We start from the raw sequence: 20,803 nt of genomic DNA, 5'->3' as shown, positions 1-20,803 counted from the left end.
CCCTTTAAAACTTCAAGATGGTATACCAAACAGAAATTACAGGCTTCCCAGCATTCAATACCAGGTTTCCTTCAGGGTGTCTCCTGACCAGCTCTGCAATCTCACATGTCCCTTCTGGCCCACTATCTTTGCTGCTAGAGATTTGCTTATCTCTATTAATGGAGAAGCAGTTCTGAAAGACTTTAAGGCAACACCAAATAACCAGAAATTCTCCACTTACAAGGAGACCACCAAGGAGCATTTGCCATGCAAACAATGGCTGACAGAGGAATAGCATCATCTGCCTCATCTCCACCAAGCCTTACACAGGCAGTTCCAAGCCCCAACAAGTTAAAACCTTCTCCTCTTTTTAACTCTTTTTCCTGATAAGTCACTGTCCTCCCCCTGCCCCAAGCTCGGAATTCTCAACCTGATGCTCCAATACATTTATTTTGTGAACCTCTTTGACTTTTGAGGTAAAATTTTTGCTATCAGGCAAAAAAAGTGACAACCTTCGTCCTGTAACTGACAGAGGATCTGTGTGATGATAATACTTATTGAGGTCTACTTCACCCAAGCCCCCCTCACCCATCTAATTGTGACCATACAATACAGACTGTAGAGGAGGAAGAAAATGTAACTAGCTACACAAAAAAAAGAGACTTTCTGTGGAACCAGATCACACTGCATCTACCATTAAGCCCACAATGGGACTCAAATGCCTTTCAGAGAGGCTGCCAGAACCCTCGCCAGGTCTCAGCCAGAACCTAGCTGTCAAACAGAGACCAGGGCTTTATAGCAACCCAAGCCTTCCTGCTTGCCAGACCTTGGCAACCAGATGCAAGAGAAAATGCAATAGTCTTGTGATTAGCTTCCCCACCACTCCGCCCCTCAAAAAAAAAAAAAAAGCCACAATCATTCCTTCATTCCTAGCCCATCTACAGAAGTACAATGGCACAGCCATCCCACTTCCCCAGACAGCAGCAAGTTGCTACGCTGCTAACATGACAATGGAGCTGAAAAATTCTAAGTAGGAAAATGCATCCCAGACTGTAAAACCATTCCTATTGATCCTTGCATAGAAGTCATGTACAAGTCAGTCATGTAACTGTAATATTTCAGGAAATCTGGATGCTAAAAAACCCCCACTATTACTTTCCCCCTTCCAAAAATGTAATTGTGGTGCTGGGAACGTCTGGATATCCATACTGCAGTGGTAATGTCCCATTAACTTCTTCTCTTCAACCTACCTGGCAAGTCTCAGAAATGAGACAGATGTCATGAGTGATATAAACAGAGAACAGGATCCAGCCCAAAAAAAGCAACGAGCGAGGGGCCAGGAGATTTGAGTTCTAGTCCAAGTTTCTGCCAGCCAAGCGAATCTGGGCAACCCATGCTGCTATTCTGTGTCTTTCTTCTTCCTCCCCCACTTCTAACACATCTGTTTCAACTTAAGCTGTCCGGGACAATGACTCTCTGTTGCTACAATGCCCAACATGTTGTGCTTCCATTAGGAAGCAACAAAAACCTTATATGCATAAGGTGACTGTTGGATACCCAGGCTCAGTTCTTGAAGATTCTGGCATAGGATTTTCTTTTCTGTATTTTCTGCTGCAGAGGAACAGGATGAAGTCACCCACTCATTGCACTGGAATCAAAGTAAAGAGGACTGTGAATTCCATCTTGACAGATCAGGAAACGCATCTACGATCACTTCCAGCAACTGTATAAAGCACGAGTAAATAATGCCTTGCCAATTTTTACACAGACTATAAAAATCCGAGAGACTCACTGATTCTAGGACATTTTCTGGCACAGGAAAATTTTGGACAGGCCCTCATCATTTTTTCCATATTTGGTGGTATGTAGATGGCCTGGAAGAGGGAAGGAAAAAGTAGCCCAATATTGGTCCCACTATGTGGGGTAAAGAAAGTGTCAAAAGAGCAAGTGAGAAGTGGACATCATTTTGCTCTTATGAACTCTGGGCTGGAAATTGCTTCAGTAAAATAAACCACCTTTAGACATGTCTCTTGAGATACACAGTAATATGAATAATAGGACTCAGTAACTTAGCTTCTCCAAAGCTTGCAGATACAGAGCCAGCTATATACTGCAGCAGGGCAGAAAATCCTAAACAGACACACCACTGTTTTACTGACCTATCTGTGGGCATCTACCTGCAGCAACATCCTGTTTATGAAAATGATACTGACAACTGGGACATGGGAAGGGGTTCCAAAAGGAGAAATAGATAGGCATAACTCAGACCATGGTTTATAGGAGAAAAAAGAACCATTTTACTACTGCTCAGTCACATGCATTAAATGCCTTTCAGAGTTTAGCTAAAGGCAGAAACATTCAATTTCACAGATGCTTTGATGGTAACATCCCACTGCTGTCCCTTCTGCTCAATTCTTCCCCAAAGCCATCTGCATCGTACTTATGAACTGCATTCATGAAACCATCACCTCTGCCAGCCAGCCAACCACCCACTACATCCCACTGTTATTGGGAGAGACAAAGAGGAAAAACACATAACACAGTCTAAGCCACTCAACCCAAGCAACATCCAAGAAAATGTTAGTTACATAACAAATTCTAGAATACCTTCCATTTCAGTAAGCTATTGACTCACTGTATGTGGCCAAAGCACCCTCAAGAAATAAGAGAACGAAAAAATGAATAAGGACATTGGGACAAGTTAAATCTGTGTGAAATTGTGCATAACACACAAACAGACAGGCCCAAGATAAATCTATCCATTGGGCAAAAACATCTTTAAGATGCACTAAAGAGGAGATGAAAGCACATTAGCATGTAAAATTGTGGAAAATTCACAACACAATTTGAAGGTGCCTATTATACCCTACAGCACAGAGGGTCTCAGCTTTAAAGATCATGGGAGCTCCATTGCCACCGCTGATGAGCATCACTTACCATCTGGGAGGACCTCACTATACAGACTGCTGTCTATCATCTGTACCTTTGGGATGTTTAGATCATTTTTCAAGACAGAGAATGAGAGCACAGACTGAAGCGCCTTTTCTGACTGTTCTTGAAGCTCAGGCACTCCCTCCTCACATACCACCTTTTCTACCTATTCACCACTCCATTGCTGCACCTGATGACCACATCTGCTCTACAGCAGATCTCAGTGGGTATTTACACACTGCCCATGAGTGCTGATGAGAAACAGGGGAGGATTTCTTCTGGCATTTGACTCAAGTCCTGTCCATCTGTAGTACACATAGTACTAATCACCTTGTTTCTTCTTCTCATTACTCCTGTTATTTCCGCACTCCTGTTATCATGGAACAGTACTGTAGTTGGATATGTAGTGCTAGATAGGACTGGTGTGTCTTCTGACAAACTGCACTTCACTGTTGCTGCTTTAATACTGTTTTTACAATTATTTTAAATCACTTTATCCATCACCATGCCCTCAATGAAGTCAAAAGGTTAAATACTCTTGTACCCCAGCTGAAGACCTTTCTCTGTACCAGGAAATGTTTCTATGAATTACACTGTTAACATGTGTCATCACCAGGATTAAGAAATACAGGACTTGTAAAGAGAATAACTGAGGGGGTGAATGATAAGCTTTGGCTTCATATAATGAAGTAGCAAAGCAAAATTCTAATACAAGTGAATCACAGTTGGTTTTAGTAACATGTAATTACGTTAATCAATTGGACGTTTCCTGTGGGGAAAAAAACAAACCACAGTATCATCACAGAGTAGAAAAATCCTGTTAGCAGAATGAGGAGAAGTTTTTTGTCCATCTTAAAGGTGAAAAAACAGCCACTAGCATTCATATTACCAGGAGCAGTCAACAGGAAAACTGTAACAGATCACAAAATAAGCTTACTGGGTCTTTACTTTTCAGTATACCGTTATGGAATTTTAGTTTACGGTCTCATTTCACAAATATTTTGCAGGTGGACTTTGATGGCACAGTTATTTTCTACTTGGACTGTCCCCACAAGTGGCCAAACCAAACTCCAACATTTGAACAAGTCCAAATATCAAGCAGTCCTGGATCAAAGTGACCATTTCATAGCCTCAAGCCCATTTCCAACACTTAGCTGATATTTCTGAACCTGTAAAAGAAAAAAAACAATTCTTGTCCAGAATCTCAAGCAAAGCCAGCCGTTTACTTCATCAGGACAGGTCGCCACTAGTTAACATTCAGCTGCAAAGCGTGAACATGTTTGACAATTATTTCAATTGTACAAACCATGAGTCTTCCATTTCTGTGATAAAGTACTGAAGGCCTCATTAACTGAGAATACACACCGATGACAGTTACAGCCTGAGGTACTGAAAAACCTCAGACCGGAGTTTCCCTTTCTATGGCTAACCTAAATAGGTTGCACCAAACTCCATACACAGGTGAATTTCCCAGATCCATAAACTGAGCAAATTACTGGTGTTTAAGGGCATTTAAATTCAGGCACATGCAGAAGGCAAGATCATAATTAGCTTCTAAGCAAATAAAAAAGTATGGCCTCATCTTCATCTGGGATCCTTTTCTTTATATTTTAATGTTTCTTTGTACAATTGCAAAGTATTCTCTGCCTAACGTGTATTATGAATTCTTCTCTCTTCTGAAAGACCTACATTCTCAGTGCTGATCTGTGTACCTTAGCTTCATCACAAGACATAACATATTACTCGATCACATCCTCCAGTTCATGTTGCCAGAGGTGAACTAATTAAAGCACAAGTCTAAAGTTTGACAGTGGGGACTGATGACGACTCTGGCATTATCGTCAAACTATAAAGGCCTCAACAGTTTGTAGCAGGGTGAAATTAAGTAGACAGTGACTTCCCTCTGTGTATCCCATTGTTCATTTTCCTCTGGACTATCCCTCTCTGTTTCTTACCCTTCTCCAATTTCCTCAGGACATGAGGGAAAGACATAGTACAGATTTAAATAGCTACTACAATTATTCCACTATGAGGAGAATGGAAAACTAAGACAAAGGCTGAATCCACACTGCTGAACTTCTCTTGATGGTAGTGTTCTCCCTTTTTTCAATGAACTTCTGTCCTACAATAGCATTTGTGTTTCATCTCCCTCACCCAGCTTCTTCAAAGTGCGGCTTGCCTTTGCGAAGTTTTTTCTAAGAATACAATAATACAATGTGAGCGCTAACATCAAGATGTGTTTCTTGTGTAAGAACTTAATTTCATGGAAAAGAGCACTAGAGTATCTTCCATGCTATACCCATGGAATTTGTTCCATCCAAGCTATAGCAATTTTTACTTTTTATATATGTTCAAAATAAAATTTGGCCTTGTTTTCTGGGCTTGCTTTCTTCAGCAAGTCTTGAGCATGCTTTGGTTGGGTTCAACAAGCTCAACTTCATGGAAATTCGGTGTTTCCATGCCCTCTGAAAGCCTCCTGAAACTTTGCTATTTATACAGAAAGGGAAAAGGCTAGTTACCTACCAAAAAGCCATCCCTGCTCTGATGTTGAAAATATTTCTCACCATGGACTGTTCATACCTTCCATTCAGCATTTTCCTTAACATCATCTTCAGCTTCTTCATTGGTGAAGAAAGCACAGACAATACTGGCATGAAAATTTTTGTGGAGAATATTAGATCTGCTAGGTTTGTGGGAGATGAGGAACACCCATCTGTGAAACACTGTCCTAGAATCAGCCAGATGTCTTTCCACCCTTCTGAGATTTTCCTGCAACCACTTAGAAGGAAAACTTCCATACAATTAAAAAAAAAAAAGGACAGATTGTATCTCACGAAATGGGTGCTTTCAAGAGATTTAACCTTTCATGAACCCCACTTTTTTTTATTACATGTAATTTGTAGTGAACTTGGCCTTCTGAAATAACAGCACCAGCACTATCATTTAAAACATTAAGTCACAGAATATAGGAAGACTCATGCCAAAAGAATAAAAAAAAGTCATCTTATCAGGTATGGCAAGCGTTTCTTACACATTTTCTACAAACTACAATATTTTGCTACTAATATGCAGCGAAAGAGGTCTCCATAAAGGGAAAAAAAAATAAAGTGTGGTTAAGATCTGCTCATTTTGATTAATAGCTTTAATAAACAACATACATTAAAAAAATTGCTGCAATATTGATGTAGAAATACTGTATGTTTTGAACCTTCCTAAGTTATGTCCAGCTTCTACTATGACAGCTAGCTTCAAAGCCTATGTCCAAAGTAAAATGCACATAAAACAGATTTTTTCATGAAACATGGTGCAAAGGGAAACTACTAAGGTACAGCCTTTGACAATACAAGTATCAAGTCTGATTCCAATTATTTCTTGTCTGGTAACATCTTCAGTTCTTGCTTCTGAATACTATCAATTTCAAGCTTATCACCCCATATGTTTAACTCTAGGCCTTTCTGTAAACTAGCAATCCTTCACCACTGGGTTATTCTGAGATTAACATCATCTGACAGAATAAAAACATTACTATTCAGTGCCGTTAGTCACATTCATACTGATGTTGCAATGGCAGTGAGATACTTTGATACAAACAAATTTATTTAAAACATCTTCCTTTATCTGTTCTTCCAACCCTAGCCACCTACCTAATGATTTGATCTAATGCACTCCTCAAAGTAATCCTAGCCCTTGACTACATGTACTACATCTCTAAATGCTATTACTTTGCAGATCAACTTGGTAAAACATGCATCTTCATGGTTTTTTCCTGCACTTCCTTGGCCTGCTTGAACTTCAGACTTGTGCTCAAAGGTGCACAGCCATGCTTTTTTGTCAGCTGATTAGATTTGGAAGATGTATACTGGAAAAAGAGAAAAATATGGAAAATGAGAATAGTGATTACACTCTGTACCTAAGGACCTGAATATACAGAAAGGAGCAAACATGAGTTAATGAAGGACAAAAGTGATTTTTGACTAATGCAGTATTGAATAAAGTATAATAAATAGTATGGTTACTCTCAATTAGAGCCAACTCTGTAGTGTGAAAAAAGTGTCCACAAGTTCTGTCTAGATTACAATGGCTAAATTTTAACTATAGCTTCTGGTAACAAATTACCAAAATCTGCATTGTCACAGAACCTGAATGAATTTCCAGATTTAAAATATCATGAATACTGTTATTAATGTAATTCTATCCTAAAAGGTATCAGTGCTGGCAAAATGCCCTTCAAATTCTGTCATGCTTCAACAAAAATATCAATAAGGAGATGTATATAACATCACAACATATCCAGAGCATCAGTGCTCCTTATTTTCTAAATCCAGCAATTCTTTGCTCACAGCAATAGCCTCAATGTAGCAAACTAACAAATAAACTCCAGTGTTTACTCAGCTATCTCAGACAACAGGTCTGAGATACTAGTACTAGCGGGGTTTTTTGCTTGTTTTAAAAAACACCACTACATCCTGACCAAGCAAAGCTAATATGTCTGACCAAACCCACAGTAACTGAAATTGTCTTTGCAGCAACCAAAGCGGTAATCTTCCAAAGAGTTCATCCGTACTCATCACGCTGTCATGTTTTCCTCTGTGGCAATACCTTGAAAAATAATAGGTCTTCTAAGGTTGCTGCCAACTATTTTTCACTAACAACTTGTTCAGGAGCATTATAACCATTTATTTCTTCAGCTGGGTGAACTGAGCCACAAGGGCTGAGATGTTGAAGTCCACAAAAAAACCATTTCATGATTAAAAGAAACCAGACTTGGTTCTTTGTTATAGCTGCTAGCCATTAGTCTACCTATCCCTTTAATTATTTGGTATTTCATCATCTAAGCCTTTTAAAGAAGCTAAGCTAGATATAGCACACTTAGTTAAAGCTGAGCTTCAGCATTCAGCTCTTTTCTATCTGGAAATCATTATAATGACACTCTTGTTGGCCAAACAAGAGTGCAAATGTCCTCTTATGACAGAGACAGTGATGAACTAAGAAATGTCCCTCTCATTAAACCTGCAACCATCTCACTTAGCATTTCAGGAGACTGAAATTATTTGGGGGAAAATTGTCCTCATACTGGATAGACTGCCTCCTTGAAAGAGTACCCCTAGACTAATGGTGACAAAATAGAAGCTGATGCTTTAAGCGTTGAAAGGAGGTGTGCAAATATTAGATGATTATAAATCTGCTTAAGAAAGTGTAAGACTGTCAAGGCCAACTGTTGCAAGATATTACTCACTTATACAATACAGCGGCTCAGCATTCCTCCTGAATGCTATAGCCACCTCATCAACAGAGGCAATGTATTTTTTTTTGCTAGAGACACAGGAAAATCTACTTTAAAACCCAATACAAATGTGACCACAATTTTTCAGTAAAGACTATTTCAATTTTCTGCTTTTGGGATTTTTGGAAATAGGAAACAGTTATTTCCTAGACATGTCTATTGCCCTCTTATCCATATGCCACCCTGTGACAACATACAAAGCAAAATGCTTACAACAGAAATTGTAAAGACAATACATACACTCTGTGCAACATGCTAAAATACTGCTCCACACAACAATTCTGCCCTTACTCTAAAATGGATTAAACAATTCAGTGCATCATGCAGACTTTCTGGACTTACTTTTCAGATAAGGTTCTCTACTGCTTGTCATGGCAAGAACAGCACAGGTAAAAGACCATTCTTGAAATAAAAACATACTTTATAACAATGTAAGTATATTCTGGACATAATTTTGTTGTCCATTTCCTGAATGACAAAGGGTTCATCACTCTTGTTCACTCTGAACATGCAATGCTGCTTGAAGAAAAAGCAAACTGGATCTTAGTCCTTCTCCAGAGCCCAGGGCTACTGTGCAACTGGGGCAGTATGCAAGCTCGTCTCTGCCAAGCACCGAAGTATGTCTGTGATAGTCAGGAGGAACATTCGACACAGTCTTTCACTGATGGGCCAAGAATTCACAGTTCTGATAGCACTGACAGCAATTTAAAAGTTGGCCTTTCATCTAACTTACAGCTAGGATGAAAAGCCAACACTCCAAATTCTGCACACACTGATGTACAAATTTTTATTTGTTAGATGCATAAAGGTTTCTTCAACATGCACTCCCTGCCCCCCCCCCTTTTTTTTTTAACAACTATGATCTAATGTTTCAGACATCCATCAAAAAAAATCCCTGGAAATTTGTTCCCACCTGTTCTTCATTCTTCATCAGCATATTTCTAGATCCATCAGTATCATCTTACTTGGAGTTCTTCTAAGTGATCTCTAATCTACCACATTTAAGCTCCCTTCCAAACACAGCATGTTACAGAGCTCCTTTCACCTTTAATTACTATGGATTCCTACAATGGAAATTACCCTATCAGTGGGAACACAGCAGTAGCCTGTTCCAACAGCTGATGTAGGGGGTTTACCTAGAACATATTTTTATGTAATTATAACAACCCTCCAAACTTCTGAAGGGACTTGAAGTTTCTTTCCTCCTCAGGTGCTTTTGTAAAGCAAAGCATGTTCTGATGAACTGCCCAGGCATACTGACACTTGTCAGAAATCATTAAAAGTATAGCAGCTTAGTGAAATTGAATAATACATTTTCTTCGGTTCATCAACAATTGCTTGCATGAAAACAAAACATTGCTATGTGATGTAGAATACAACCACCTCTGGCTTTACTGTCTGCATGGTACGATCTGGGCATTCCTTGATGTTAGGACTCTCCATTTTCTTTGCTCTTCCACTTCAAGCCATGTTTAATGGAAAATTACAGCTAATTTTCCTCCCAGCCCAAAGTTCCTTAGCAAAAAAGTAAACCTACTCCTTCTTTGCCCTTTTCCAAAGAACAGAAACCATTGGCAAGACTCCCACAAAATCTTTTTTGCTTATTATGTGTTTTGTCTTAGCTTTCAGAGGTATTAGCAAAACAATAGCTTGAGTTATGACCTCACCTTCCAGATGGTGAAAAACCAAGTTCAATGGCCATGGTTTCCTTTACATGCAATAATTGCACTAACATGCTACACTGTGTATTTGCTAATTAAATTAAACTCCATGTATACGTTCACATCAGTATGCCACTTCTGGGTCATTTGTTGCAGAGGTCTCCTAGCTACGTTTGCAGCTACTCCTGCTGATAAACGACTTTTCGTATTAGAAAGAATATACAGGCAAATATCTGCAAGATCAGCCTCCAGGCCTCTTGTTTTTATCAGCAGCAATATTTCACTAATGTTATTTAGCATTACTCAGCCTTGTGCAGGGCCTTTGCAGTAGCTAAGGTCCCCTACTAGCTGTCACGTGTAATCTTTATGATCCACTACTTCTACAACAAGAAAGCCTCCCTCCATCATCACCACCATCACACAGGACACCTCCAGAGCTCTACTCTTAAGAGCTGTCACTGATGCCTGGTACTTCAGCTGAGCTGCTGACACATGTATGAATGTGATACTGCCATTCATCTGCTTTACAATGACCTAACTAACAGAATCAGTTGGCAGCTTCACAATTAGGCTGGTCATTTCATGCTGAGTAACATCAGAAGGGTCAGACAGACCAAGAAAGGAAACTCGCACAAAGAGAGCAGGATAATGAAACACGTCTTAAGCTGCACAGCAACAGTGCCCTGCAAAGCTAGTGTTCAACCATCTTCTGTGTAAAATTTTGGAAATTCTCTTTTTACCTGTACTGAGTATTATCTCTACACCAATTTTCACTGTAAGAAAACTGTCAAAACACCAATATCAGAGTCACAGCTTGAATCTGCTTCGTATCAGCATCTCCAACAGGTAAAATTTGACCTCAGCTTTTAAAAAAAAAAGAGAAGGGTAAGCCAAACCTTTTCAAAAAAGAACCTATAGTTCAAGCATTACTTCTGAAAGCCTCGCTAGCCTGTGGTGCAAGACAACCAGTATCATGAGAATGCACTGACATTAGTTTTCCTCAGTTATTGCTAGTACTTTTGTGCCAATACATCAGCAAATTAGAGGCCAGGTCATTCACAGTTCTGAAAGGTGATAGTAAAATGCAGATATTAGAATTTGCTTACATATGTTGAATTATTTCCTTTTGATTTATCCTTTACAAAATGCCACACCAAGACTGGTGTTCACACAGCAAATGGTTTTAGGTAAACCTCCATCGTGGATATCTCAACCGCTCACTTCATGTTGTTTTTGAAATTACAAGTTGCTTGTCCCATCCCTGTGACAGAAGTCCGTCACTGCTCTTTCATTCATGGTAATCTTTGGATTAAATCTACATAATAAAGCAAATATAAGTAACTGGTAAAGGAAGTGAAGCCTGAAAACATAGCCTGAAAATGTTTCAGAGCATGGCTGAAAATCATCCGAGCTGTCTGTGGAAGCTTCCAAAGAACTACTCTATGCTATGTCAAACTGTAATTAGGAATTTCCTGCAGTCTCTAAAGTACGGTCTATGAGAGAAATGAGACCAGAAGATAATGGAAAAAGGATCATCAGCTTGCTGGTGAAAAAAAAACCCATCTCACACAAGATAGATATTAATAGTAGAATACAACGGAGACAATGTACAGCTGAAACATTTTGGTAAAGCATACTGAGCAGAAAGACTAACACCCAGTCAAGACTAAGCTATTTCCTGGTTAACCAGGGAGGTCCCAGTTGACTGGAAGCTAGCTAATGTGACACCCATCAGAAGGGCCAGAAGGACGATCTGGGGAACTACAGGCCTGTCAGCCTGACCTCGGTGCCGGGGAAGGTCATGGAGCAGATCATTCTGAATGCCATCACACAGCACGTGCAGGACAACCAGGGGATCAGGCCCAGCCAGCATGGGTTCATGAAAGGCAGGTCCTGCTTGACTAACCCGATCTCCTTCCATGACAAGGTGAGACGCTTGGTGGATGAGGGGAAGGCTGCGGGTGTTGTCTACTTGGACTACAGTAAAGCCTTTGACACTGTTTCCCATAGCGTTCTTCTGGAGAAACTGGCTGCTCATGGCTTGGATGATAAGTGCACTCTTTGCTGTAAAAAGCTGGCTGGATGGCCGGGCCCAAAGAGTTGTGGTAAATGCAGTTAAACCCAGTTGGGCACCAGTCACAAGTGGTGTTCCCCAGGGCTCAGTATTGGGGCCAGTTCTGTTCAATATCTTTATCAGTGATCTTGATGAGGGAATTGAGTGCACCCTCAGTAAGTTTGCAGATGACACCAAGTTGGGTGGAAGTGTTGATCTGCTGGAGGGTAGGAAGGCCCTACAGAGGGACCTGGACAGGCTGGATCAATGGGCCAGGGCCAGCCGTATGAGGTTCAACAAGGCTGAATGACAGGTCCTGCACTTGGGTCACAACAACCCCATGCAACGCTACAGGCTTGGGGAAGAGTGGCTGGAGAGCTGCCTGGCAGAAAGGGACCTGGGGGTGCTGGTCGACAGTTAGGTGAACATGAGCCAGCAGTGTGCCCAGGTGGCCAAGAGGGCCAATGGCATCCTGGGTTGCATCAGGAATAGTGTGACCAGCAGGACCAGGGAGGTGATAGTGCCCCTGTACTTGGCACTGGTGAGGCCGCACCTCGAGTACTGTGTTCAGTTTTGGGCCCCTCCCTACAAGAAGGACATTGAGGTGCTGGAGCGTGTCCAAAGAAGGGCAATGAAGCTGGTGGAGGGTCTAGAGCACGTCTTATGAGGAGTGGCTGAGGGAGCTGGGGTTGTTTAGCCTGGAGGAGGCTGAGGGAAGACCTTATGGCTCTCTAGAACTACCTGAAAGGAGGTTGTAGCAGGGTGGGAATTGGTCTCTTCTCCCAGGTAGCAAGCAGCAGAACAAGAGGAGATGGCCTCAAGTTGTGCCAGGGGAGATTTAGATTAGATATTAGGAAAAAATTCTTCATGGAGACAGTGGTTAGGCATTGGAACAGACTGCCCAGGGAAGTGGCGCAATCACAGTCCCTGGAAGTGTTCAAAAAACATGTGGATGTGGTGCTTACGGACATGGGTTAGAGGTGGACCTGGCAGTTAATTAGGTTAACGGTTAGACTCGATGATCTCAGAGGTCTTTTTCAACCTTAATGAATCTATGATTCTATTTCATTAGAGAGGAATTATTTACCAAGAAGCTTGTTTTAAAAGAAAACACGGCAATTGGTAATATTTGGTGAAGACAAGATAGACTTTAACAAGACTAGACAACTAGTGTGTCTGCTACCCACAGGAGTGTTTTAAATTACGTAGAAGCCATGTCTTAACAGTTGTTTTGCTGAAACACTTGCCAAGCCTATCTTGCCTGCTGAACAGCAGGCAACCTGGCTTAAAAGTTGACTGGTTTTCACTAGGGTGGAAGTATCTTATCCAGAGAAAAAGGGTTGGTTATCAGCCATTTGCATCTCACTGGGGAAGGGGTTGCCATGCCAAAGAACTTCCTGCTTTGGAAGCTTTCTAGAGCAGTCCTTTTAAATGTACCACCATCAAGCACAGCATAGCTAGCTGGTCGAGGGAGTTGACTGTCCCACTGTACACCACACTGGTGCGGCCCCACCTCAAGTACTGTGTGCAGTTTTGGGCTCCTCAATATAATGACATCAGACTATTAGAGTGTGTCCAGAGGAGGGCAACCATGGTGAAATGTCTTGAGGGCAAGACTTATGAGGAGCAGCTGAGGTCACTTAGTTTGTTCAGCTTGGAGAAGAAAAGGCTGAGGGGTGACCTCATCATAGTCTGCAGCTTCCTCAAGGGGGGCAGTGGAGGGGGAGGTGCTAATCTCTCTCAGGTGACCAGCAACAGAACAAGAGGAAATGGAATGAAGCTGCGTCAGTGGAAGTTCAGACTGAACAGTAGGAAAAGGTTCTGAGAGAGTGGTCGGTCACTGGAATAGGCTCCCCAGGGAAGCAGTCATAGCACAAACCCTGTCAGAGTTCAAGGATTGTCTGGATGACACTCTTAGTCATATAGTTTAGTTTTAGGTAGTCCTGTGAGGAGCAGGGTGTTGGACTCGATGATCCTTATGGGTCCCTTCCAACTTGAGATGTTCTGTGATTCTATTATAGCCTTCATCTGGCCCTACCGAGCACTGTTTGTCCTTCATCCCAAAGTGCACAGAACAAAGCAGCAACTTCACTAGTTAACAAGGTTGTTTTCAAATTATTCTTTCTCAACCTTTTCCAGATTAGTAGTCCCACTTTCTTAATCTTATGTGAACATATACACAGATAATGGTTGCTACTTTGGAGTTAATGGGGGCTACAGTTACAGCATCCCACAACGCCAAAGCATGAGTACAAAACATAAGACAAGGTGTACAAAACATAAGACAAGGTGTACAAAGCACTGGTTCTTTAGGTTAGGAAAAATGAGCATTTCAAGCACTGGCTCACAGATTTTCACTGATGCTTAGTACCTGCAGCTTTAATGGATTTCACAACATCAGAGAGGTGTCCAGTATTTCTTGAAAAACAGTCATGAAGCAAGCAAACAGAGACATCTGTATGAATTACAGCTGTATTTAGGAAACATCATCTCTCCAAGTGAACTATTACAAGACCAGCTGTTGGCCAAGTAAGAGGGATTGTGGCAGGTGCTCCATGCTGCGAGGCCAAGGAAGACACACCACCGCCCATGCTTCCACCAGCGCAATTCCCTTTGCTGCTGCACACAAGGAGCCTGCCAGACCACTCGGCTTCACAATGAGGAACAGTATCAGGGCCCTAGAGCCAACTTTAGCCCTACAGACAATCTGTTTCACTCACCTACTACCCTCAGAGGACCTTCTTCTTTTCTCAAGATGCTGCTTTGCCAAGCCCTCAGCTGTGCGCAGCAGTGCCAACTACACCCATCTCGGCATGGTGCTGTTGCTTCAGTCCCACAAATTGGGCTCTATGCTAAGGCACAAAGTGTACAAAAGATACCCTTTTCCACTCCATTGCTGCAAAACCTGTGCTTTGTTTCCTCTTCCTTCCAAAATTCACAATGTAGTCATCTGAGCAAGGCCAAACCCAGGAACTAGGAAGCCCACACCTTGTTTGGGTTTCTGACCAAACTTCTTGAAACACTTGACAGGAACAACCTCATGTTTATTACCTTCTGAGAAGAAGAAATAGTAGTTAAAGCAATATAACCATAGCATGCTTTGAGAGCCTGGTCTGCAAGGAGTTTGGTTTGTGCAGAACCGTAAGCAGGCACATTCTCGGCATGGGGAAAACAGAGGCCTCAGCAGTGAGTTCCTTCTCATGCCCTGCACTGCTGCTCAGAGAGACTCTCACGAGAGACTAGTTTTGGCCCTTCCACATTTATTGGTCACCTCTATTAATACTGGCTTGCCTGTCCTGTTGTGATTATCCCCTGCACAGAAGATTGCCCTCTTAGGTCTCTGCCTACAGTGAATGTAAGCATGTAATTAATGAGCATAACTGAATCAGTACGGTCACTTAACAGGAGTGTTTTAGCAGACGTGAGACTGCACTCCAGTAGGCTGATTACAAAACCTCCAGGGCAACAGTAACTCAACTATGATAGCCAGAACATCGCTAGAATTGCAGTAGTATTTCATCTCTGAAAGGAGTTGTTCATTATTTTGCACAATGATCTCATCTCAGGATGCATCATTCACTTGTTCAATTGTTTTTCTTTTTACCGCAGTACCTGGAGCTTAGATCATGAGCTGTTATAGAAAGGGCTGTCTTGACTTACGTAGCCAAACTCACAGGGAGCATATGAGTAAGATGCAAGAGTGAACTGAAGTTCAGTGAGAGCTACTTAAGTTTATCAGAGTGGGAAGGTTGCAAAAAAAAAAAAAAAAAGACTGTTTACTCTAACTGCAGAGCAGGCTCCCCTTGGCTAGTGCTTGTACTCCCAAATGTGTAACAGCTGACCTAACTCAGGCATAAACTCAAGCAGCCTCTCCTTAACCCCTTTCTCAGTTAGACTCTTCTGCAAAGTTGACTTTCAGACATGAAACATCTGCACCAAATAAGACATCCAGGTAAGCACAGACAAACAGAGCACTCTCCAGGTATAAGAACAGGAAGAGGAGAGTGCAGAAGACAAGCTGGCAGCAGGTACAAACTTGGCATTTCTACTTCTAAAAAACTTCTGCACCTCCTCGCCAATCCACCCTCAGGTACTGAAGCACCCAACTCAGGAACGTTCTTTGTGTATGCCAAGATGGGACAATATTCACGCTCTACTTTATCCAGTGAAACATTTGGACTATTCTTTGATTAGATACTAATTTACATCCTGAGTTATACTGAGATCCCAGAGCCTTCTCAGTTTCTGAAACAATTTAGAAAGGATATCAAGAGCTCTGCACTCCATTGTTTCTAAGAGGTATGCAGACTTTGCAAGTATATATCACTGTCACCAAATAATGCTGTTTCAAATATTTCAGTTGTACATTTGGACTCATCACAAACTAGGTAGTATATTTATTTTCCGTTTTCCAATTACTTGAGTCACTTTACCTTTACAAAGGAAATTTATCAAGTTTTTTCCCTTAGACTTTTAATGTAGTAATTTTACCTGTACAAATAGAACTGAAGAAAATGTAGATGGGGCCTGACCAAAACAGCTCAAAGGTGTAAGTCCTTTCAAAAATGAAAAGTGGTATTTTGCATCCTAACTACCATTTTTAGATTTTAAAATTGCATATTATTTTGAAATAAACAAAATTACACTTTCTGGTGCAAGCACAATGCTGATGAGGTTATACAACCTATCTGAAATCCCACTTAAACCTCTACAGGCTAAATGCCAGCAATGTTCAGCACAGGAGAATTAATTATGCCACAGCAGTGTAATCTCTATGTCAGTGGAATTGAATAGGTTTGTTTATAAAACACATGCAACTACACAGTTGTCCTTTACTAAAAAAAAAAAAATGTTTAACCTTCTTTCCATTAGACAGAAGTTTGCATGCCATGGAATCCAGCATACCAAATACCTTTAAATTTAATTCTAGATAATGACCAATGTTACTAAATATGGTATGTCAACTTCATTACCACTCAAAATGACCTAAAATCTAAGCGACAAGTGATGCTGTTTCAGTACCCTAGTACAAATGCAAATGTTCAAACGTCTTGTTAGAAATCCTGTTAAAAGATGATGTTAGCCATTTCGATATCACTGAATTATATTTCTAATCGGTCTTGTCTAGCATCAGCTTTTCCAGTTAAAAAAACCAATGTCCATCCCCTCTTTTTTTTTATGGTGGCAAACCCACATGAATAAAGGGATGGGGAAAATACGATTTCTTTTGGAGGGAAATGGTAAAATACTCACTAACAAAATACTATCAACTCTATATAGTAAATGGAAGAAAACATGATTACTGTTTCATTCGAAGCAATCACAATGTTACTAAAAAGTACAACGGAGAAACTGATTGCAGAGGAAAATTAATTTGAAAATTTCTTCAGAGAGCAATAATTGCTAAATACCATTAATAGGTGCTGTACATTTCCTGTAGAGCACTTCGCAAAGGTGCTAAGGTTTAAGCGCATATTTCAGGCACAGGACTTCAGTGTAAAACAGTCATAGAGCACCCACAGGTTCCCTCTCATTGGCACCCACATGAGGGGCAGTAAGTCCTGGAAGGAAGGCAGCAGCCAATACCAGCTGATAAATCTTCATGCAAGTCCAAACCTTCATTAGCTCTTTTTCCTTCGTACTAAAGCTCTTTTCCACTATCCCGCAGTTGAAGTGGGAAGAGGGGGCACCCACCCTAGAAAACTATTTTTCATCAAGTCATAATTCACCTACTTTTTTTGTCTGGTATTTTCTCATTCTAGCTATTAAAAAAATCCTCTAGATTTTTGGAGGCACAGCAGTATTTAATAGTGTTGATTAATTAAAACACCTGACTTTTCCAAAAGCTTCTACACTGGAGACTTTTTTGACTATAGGAAGAAACCTTGAACAAAAACCAAAACAAAACAGACATTTAGAAATAGGAGATAACTGAAGGCTACAGGAGCTATATAATCTCTCAGCTGTGAAGAAACCACCACTTGTTCTTGATGTACCTACAAAAGGTTCAGGCAGAACAGTAACAGAGCGCGCACATGTTCTTTGTTGTGGAGCCTATAATTCTTAATTAGGTTATTATTCCCATTTGCTGTGCCAAAGAGGCTAAAGAAGGAGCCAGAGGTTCCTATAGCACCATGTCCTTAGGCAAATGACTGTTTGACAATCTCTCCTCTTCCTCACTAGACTGCTTAGACAGAGCAGTCTTTAAGACAGATTCAATCAACGTAATTTCAGGGTTAAGGTATTACAAAACTCCATTTTTTAAGATTTCTGTGTAATAAAGACAGTCTAGAGTGCTATCTCTCATTTCATGTATGATTTTTTTAATGGATTTGAGTCACAAATTGTCAAATATGAATTGCTGATTTTTTAAGTTTTGAAAAATACTTTTGCCTGAATCATTACCTGAAAAATAAATAAAAATAGATGATAGGACTAGTAAGGAATTTGTCCCTTCAGTTATACAAAGAAAGAGTTTCCCATAAGAAAACTGATACTCTAATTATAAGCTTCTAAATGAGACAATCTTGTAAAGCTTTGTATCCACTGGTACTATAAATCAGAAGCTTCTAAGTTAGTTTCATTTATTTTCTTCATCTGGAAGCCTTCCATATGCTTTAATGTTTCAACATGCTGTTCTTTTAAATCAGAAAAAAATCTTTGTTATTACAGCTATGGGGAGGGTTATTGCTGCTTTAGCCAGTAAGTTAGATTTTCATCCTGGATCCTGCCTCAGTGTTTGATGAGCAAAAAATCTGAAAACTCAGAGATGATAGCATCCATTTCCTAAATGATATAAACAGGTATACTTCATATTTATTTCCATGGATGACACTAAGCCATACCATACCTAAAGCTCAGACAACTTTACCTCAAAGAGAATGGGTTTGGTTTAGTTTCATTGCTTTTATTCTTAAAGTACCTGTAACTTGGTTCAGGGTTTGGGGTTTTTTTTTAAACCTTTAATATACGGTAGCTGCTACCTGCAGGGTACATCTCCCAAAACACTTTCTTTTATTAGTACAAAGACTTAACAAAACTTCCTTTTTCTCTCTGAAAGGAACTTTCAATGAATGACAAACTAAAATGTGTCCAAAACTCTTGTGATGTGATCCTGTCCCAGACAAAGCTTCATGCTGGCTCAGCCCAAACTTTTGCCTCCCATGAGCTTTTTAAACTCAAAAAATCAATTTTTGTTTTTCACCTGCCTCTTAGAGGCTCCCCTTACCTGTGCAGGCTTGGTGGCTCACAGCACCTTCCTTGTAGACAGCCCCAGTTAACCAGGCTTCTGAGGCAATCGTAAGACTGGTGCAAATGGAAGAAAAGGTGAAAGACAGCAACCAGGCTGAAACAGTTTGTTACAGCCTGGATACCAGTTCTCTTATAAAATAAAGCAAAGCAAGAACAGCTGCGAACACCATGCTGACAAAACAAGCAAGCACCTAGATAAATTGTTGCAACGTTACCACAGTGTGGCATCATAGAGCATTTTGATCTTCACTTAAAATCAGTGTGCTCATTGGTTTAAAACTATTTTCAGCTGGTGCCACTAAATTGATACGAACTGCATCTGTTTTCTTACAAAACAGCTTTTGCTTTGTATTTAGTTTCTCTCACCTGGCAGTCACATGGCTTACACTACTGGAATACAGAACTTTCCTTTCAGTCCCAACTTTCTACTCCTATCACTGTGTCACCATTTAGAGTTTTACAAGGAAACAAAATGGAGCCCTTCATCTTCAGCCAGAACTGAAGTAAGTAACTGCAGTGCCTACAAGGCAACAGAGGGATCAGGCCCAAAGGGAAATACGCTGAACAAAGGTTATGGGGTTTCCTCCCTCTTCCACCAATGGCTTCAAAACTCTGCATCAAGCTTTATGCCTGCTTTTAGTCTTCCATCTGCCTGCCACAGACAGAGTACCAAAAAAGCAGTCATGGCAAGGAGGCATGCAGTAAAAGACCCAGCAAGAAGCATCATTTTCACCCTGTGGCTATGTAAATATCAGACCTCCTTCCTTAACTGCTGGGTGAACCAACTCCACCACTTATTTGGCTGTCCAAGGGCCAGCTAGACAGTGGGAGACCCTGATATCCCAAGCTATGTGGAAGAACTTGCTGGAGTGGAGCAGAACCTACACGCTACAAGTATGGAAGACAGTATCTCCCATGTACAGGGAAGCCATCATCAGGTGTGTTAGCAACTAGGGATTTCACTGATTATTTTTCACTGACTATATATGAATATTTTATTTCAGCTTTGTGGTAATACTTGATAATCAAACATCTCAGTTGTAGCTGTGCAGTAAAAGTAGGTGAGTTATCAAGTTAATTAGTTAAATATTTAACTTGCTAACATGTAATAACAAGCAAGAGTTCTCCCCCAAGCCCAGTATTAACTGAGGTGTCAAACTGTAGCAGACAAAAAACAAATTCTGGTGATATATGAGTGTGCTGTACTGATGTACCAAGAAGGAAAAGTTCTGCTTCCTTTCTTCACCAACACGTTACTATCGCTATGGAGAAGCAGCTTGTCAAACACACAGAGCTAAAAGTCACATTTCAGCCCTGTTTTATGAACTCCAGGTGCACCTAAAAAAAACCCCTAAACCAAAAAACAAACCCCAAAAAACCAGAACACCTCCACAAGAACTTTTTTAGAAGGCTCTTTTTAGGAAAAGCAGGCTGAAGAAGAGAAATGCAGGACAGGATCTAAGGACAAACTTAACCAGAAAAATATATCAGAGACCTCCTTGCCAGGACACCAGGAGAGAGCAAACTATCTATAGAACAAATCAATGATGAGACCCACAGAAGGGAAAGTCTCCCAAATATCCAGCCAACATGCTGAGAAAGGTTTGGCAACCCTCTCAAAGAGCATCTTGTAAGCCTGGGGAG

At 40.7% G+C, this 20,803-nt stretch overlaps 1 protein-coding gene across 1 annotated transcript in view; it reads right to left on the bottom strand.

The window, feature by feature from the left end:
• The window catches only part of ARHGAP24 (Rho GTPase activating protein 24), a 261,312-nt gene extending 242,073 nt beyond the window's left edge, over positions 1-19,239 (bottom strand). Inside the window, exon 1 of the mRNA XM_087736084.1 lies at positions 19,137-19,239. The gene's annotated coding sequence lies outside the window, so the exon portion shown is untranslated. The remainder of the gene's footprint in view (positions 1-19,136) is intronic.
• Between the last annotated feature and the right edge of the window lie 1,564 nt (positions 19,240-20,803).

This window comes from Nipponia nippon, unplaced genomic scaffold (assembly GCF_047370975.1).
Source record: "Nipponia nippon isolate SJK-2023a ecotype South Korea unplaced genomic scaffold, ASM4737097v1 scaffold_6, whole genome shotgun sequence".
In the NCBI taxonomy this organism is placed as follows: Eukaryota; Metazoa; Chordata; class Aves; order Pelecaniformes; family Threskiornithidae; genus Nipponia; species Nipponia nippon.
Note: the sequence above shows the minus strand (reverse complement) of the source record. Positions and strands in the feature narration are given on the sequence as shown.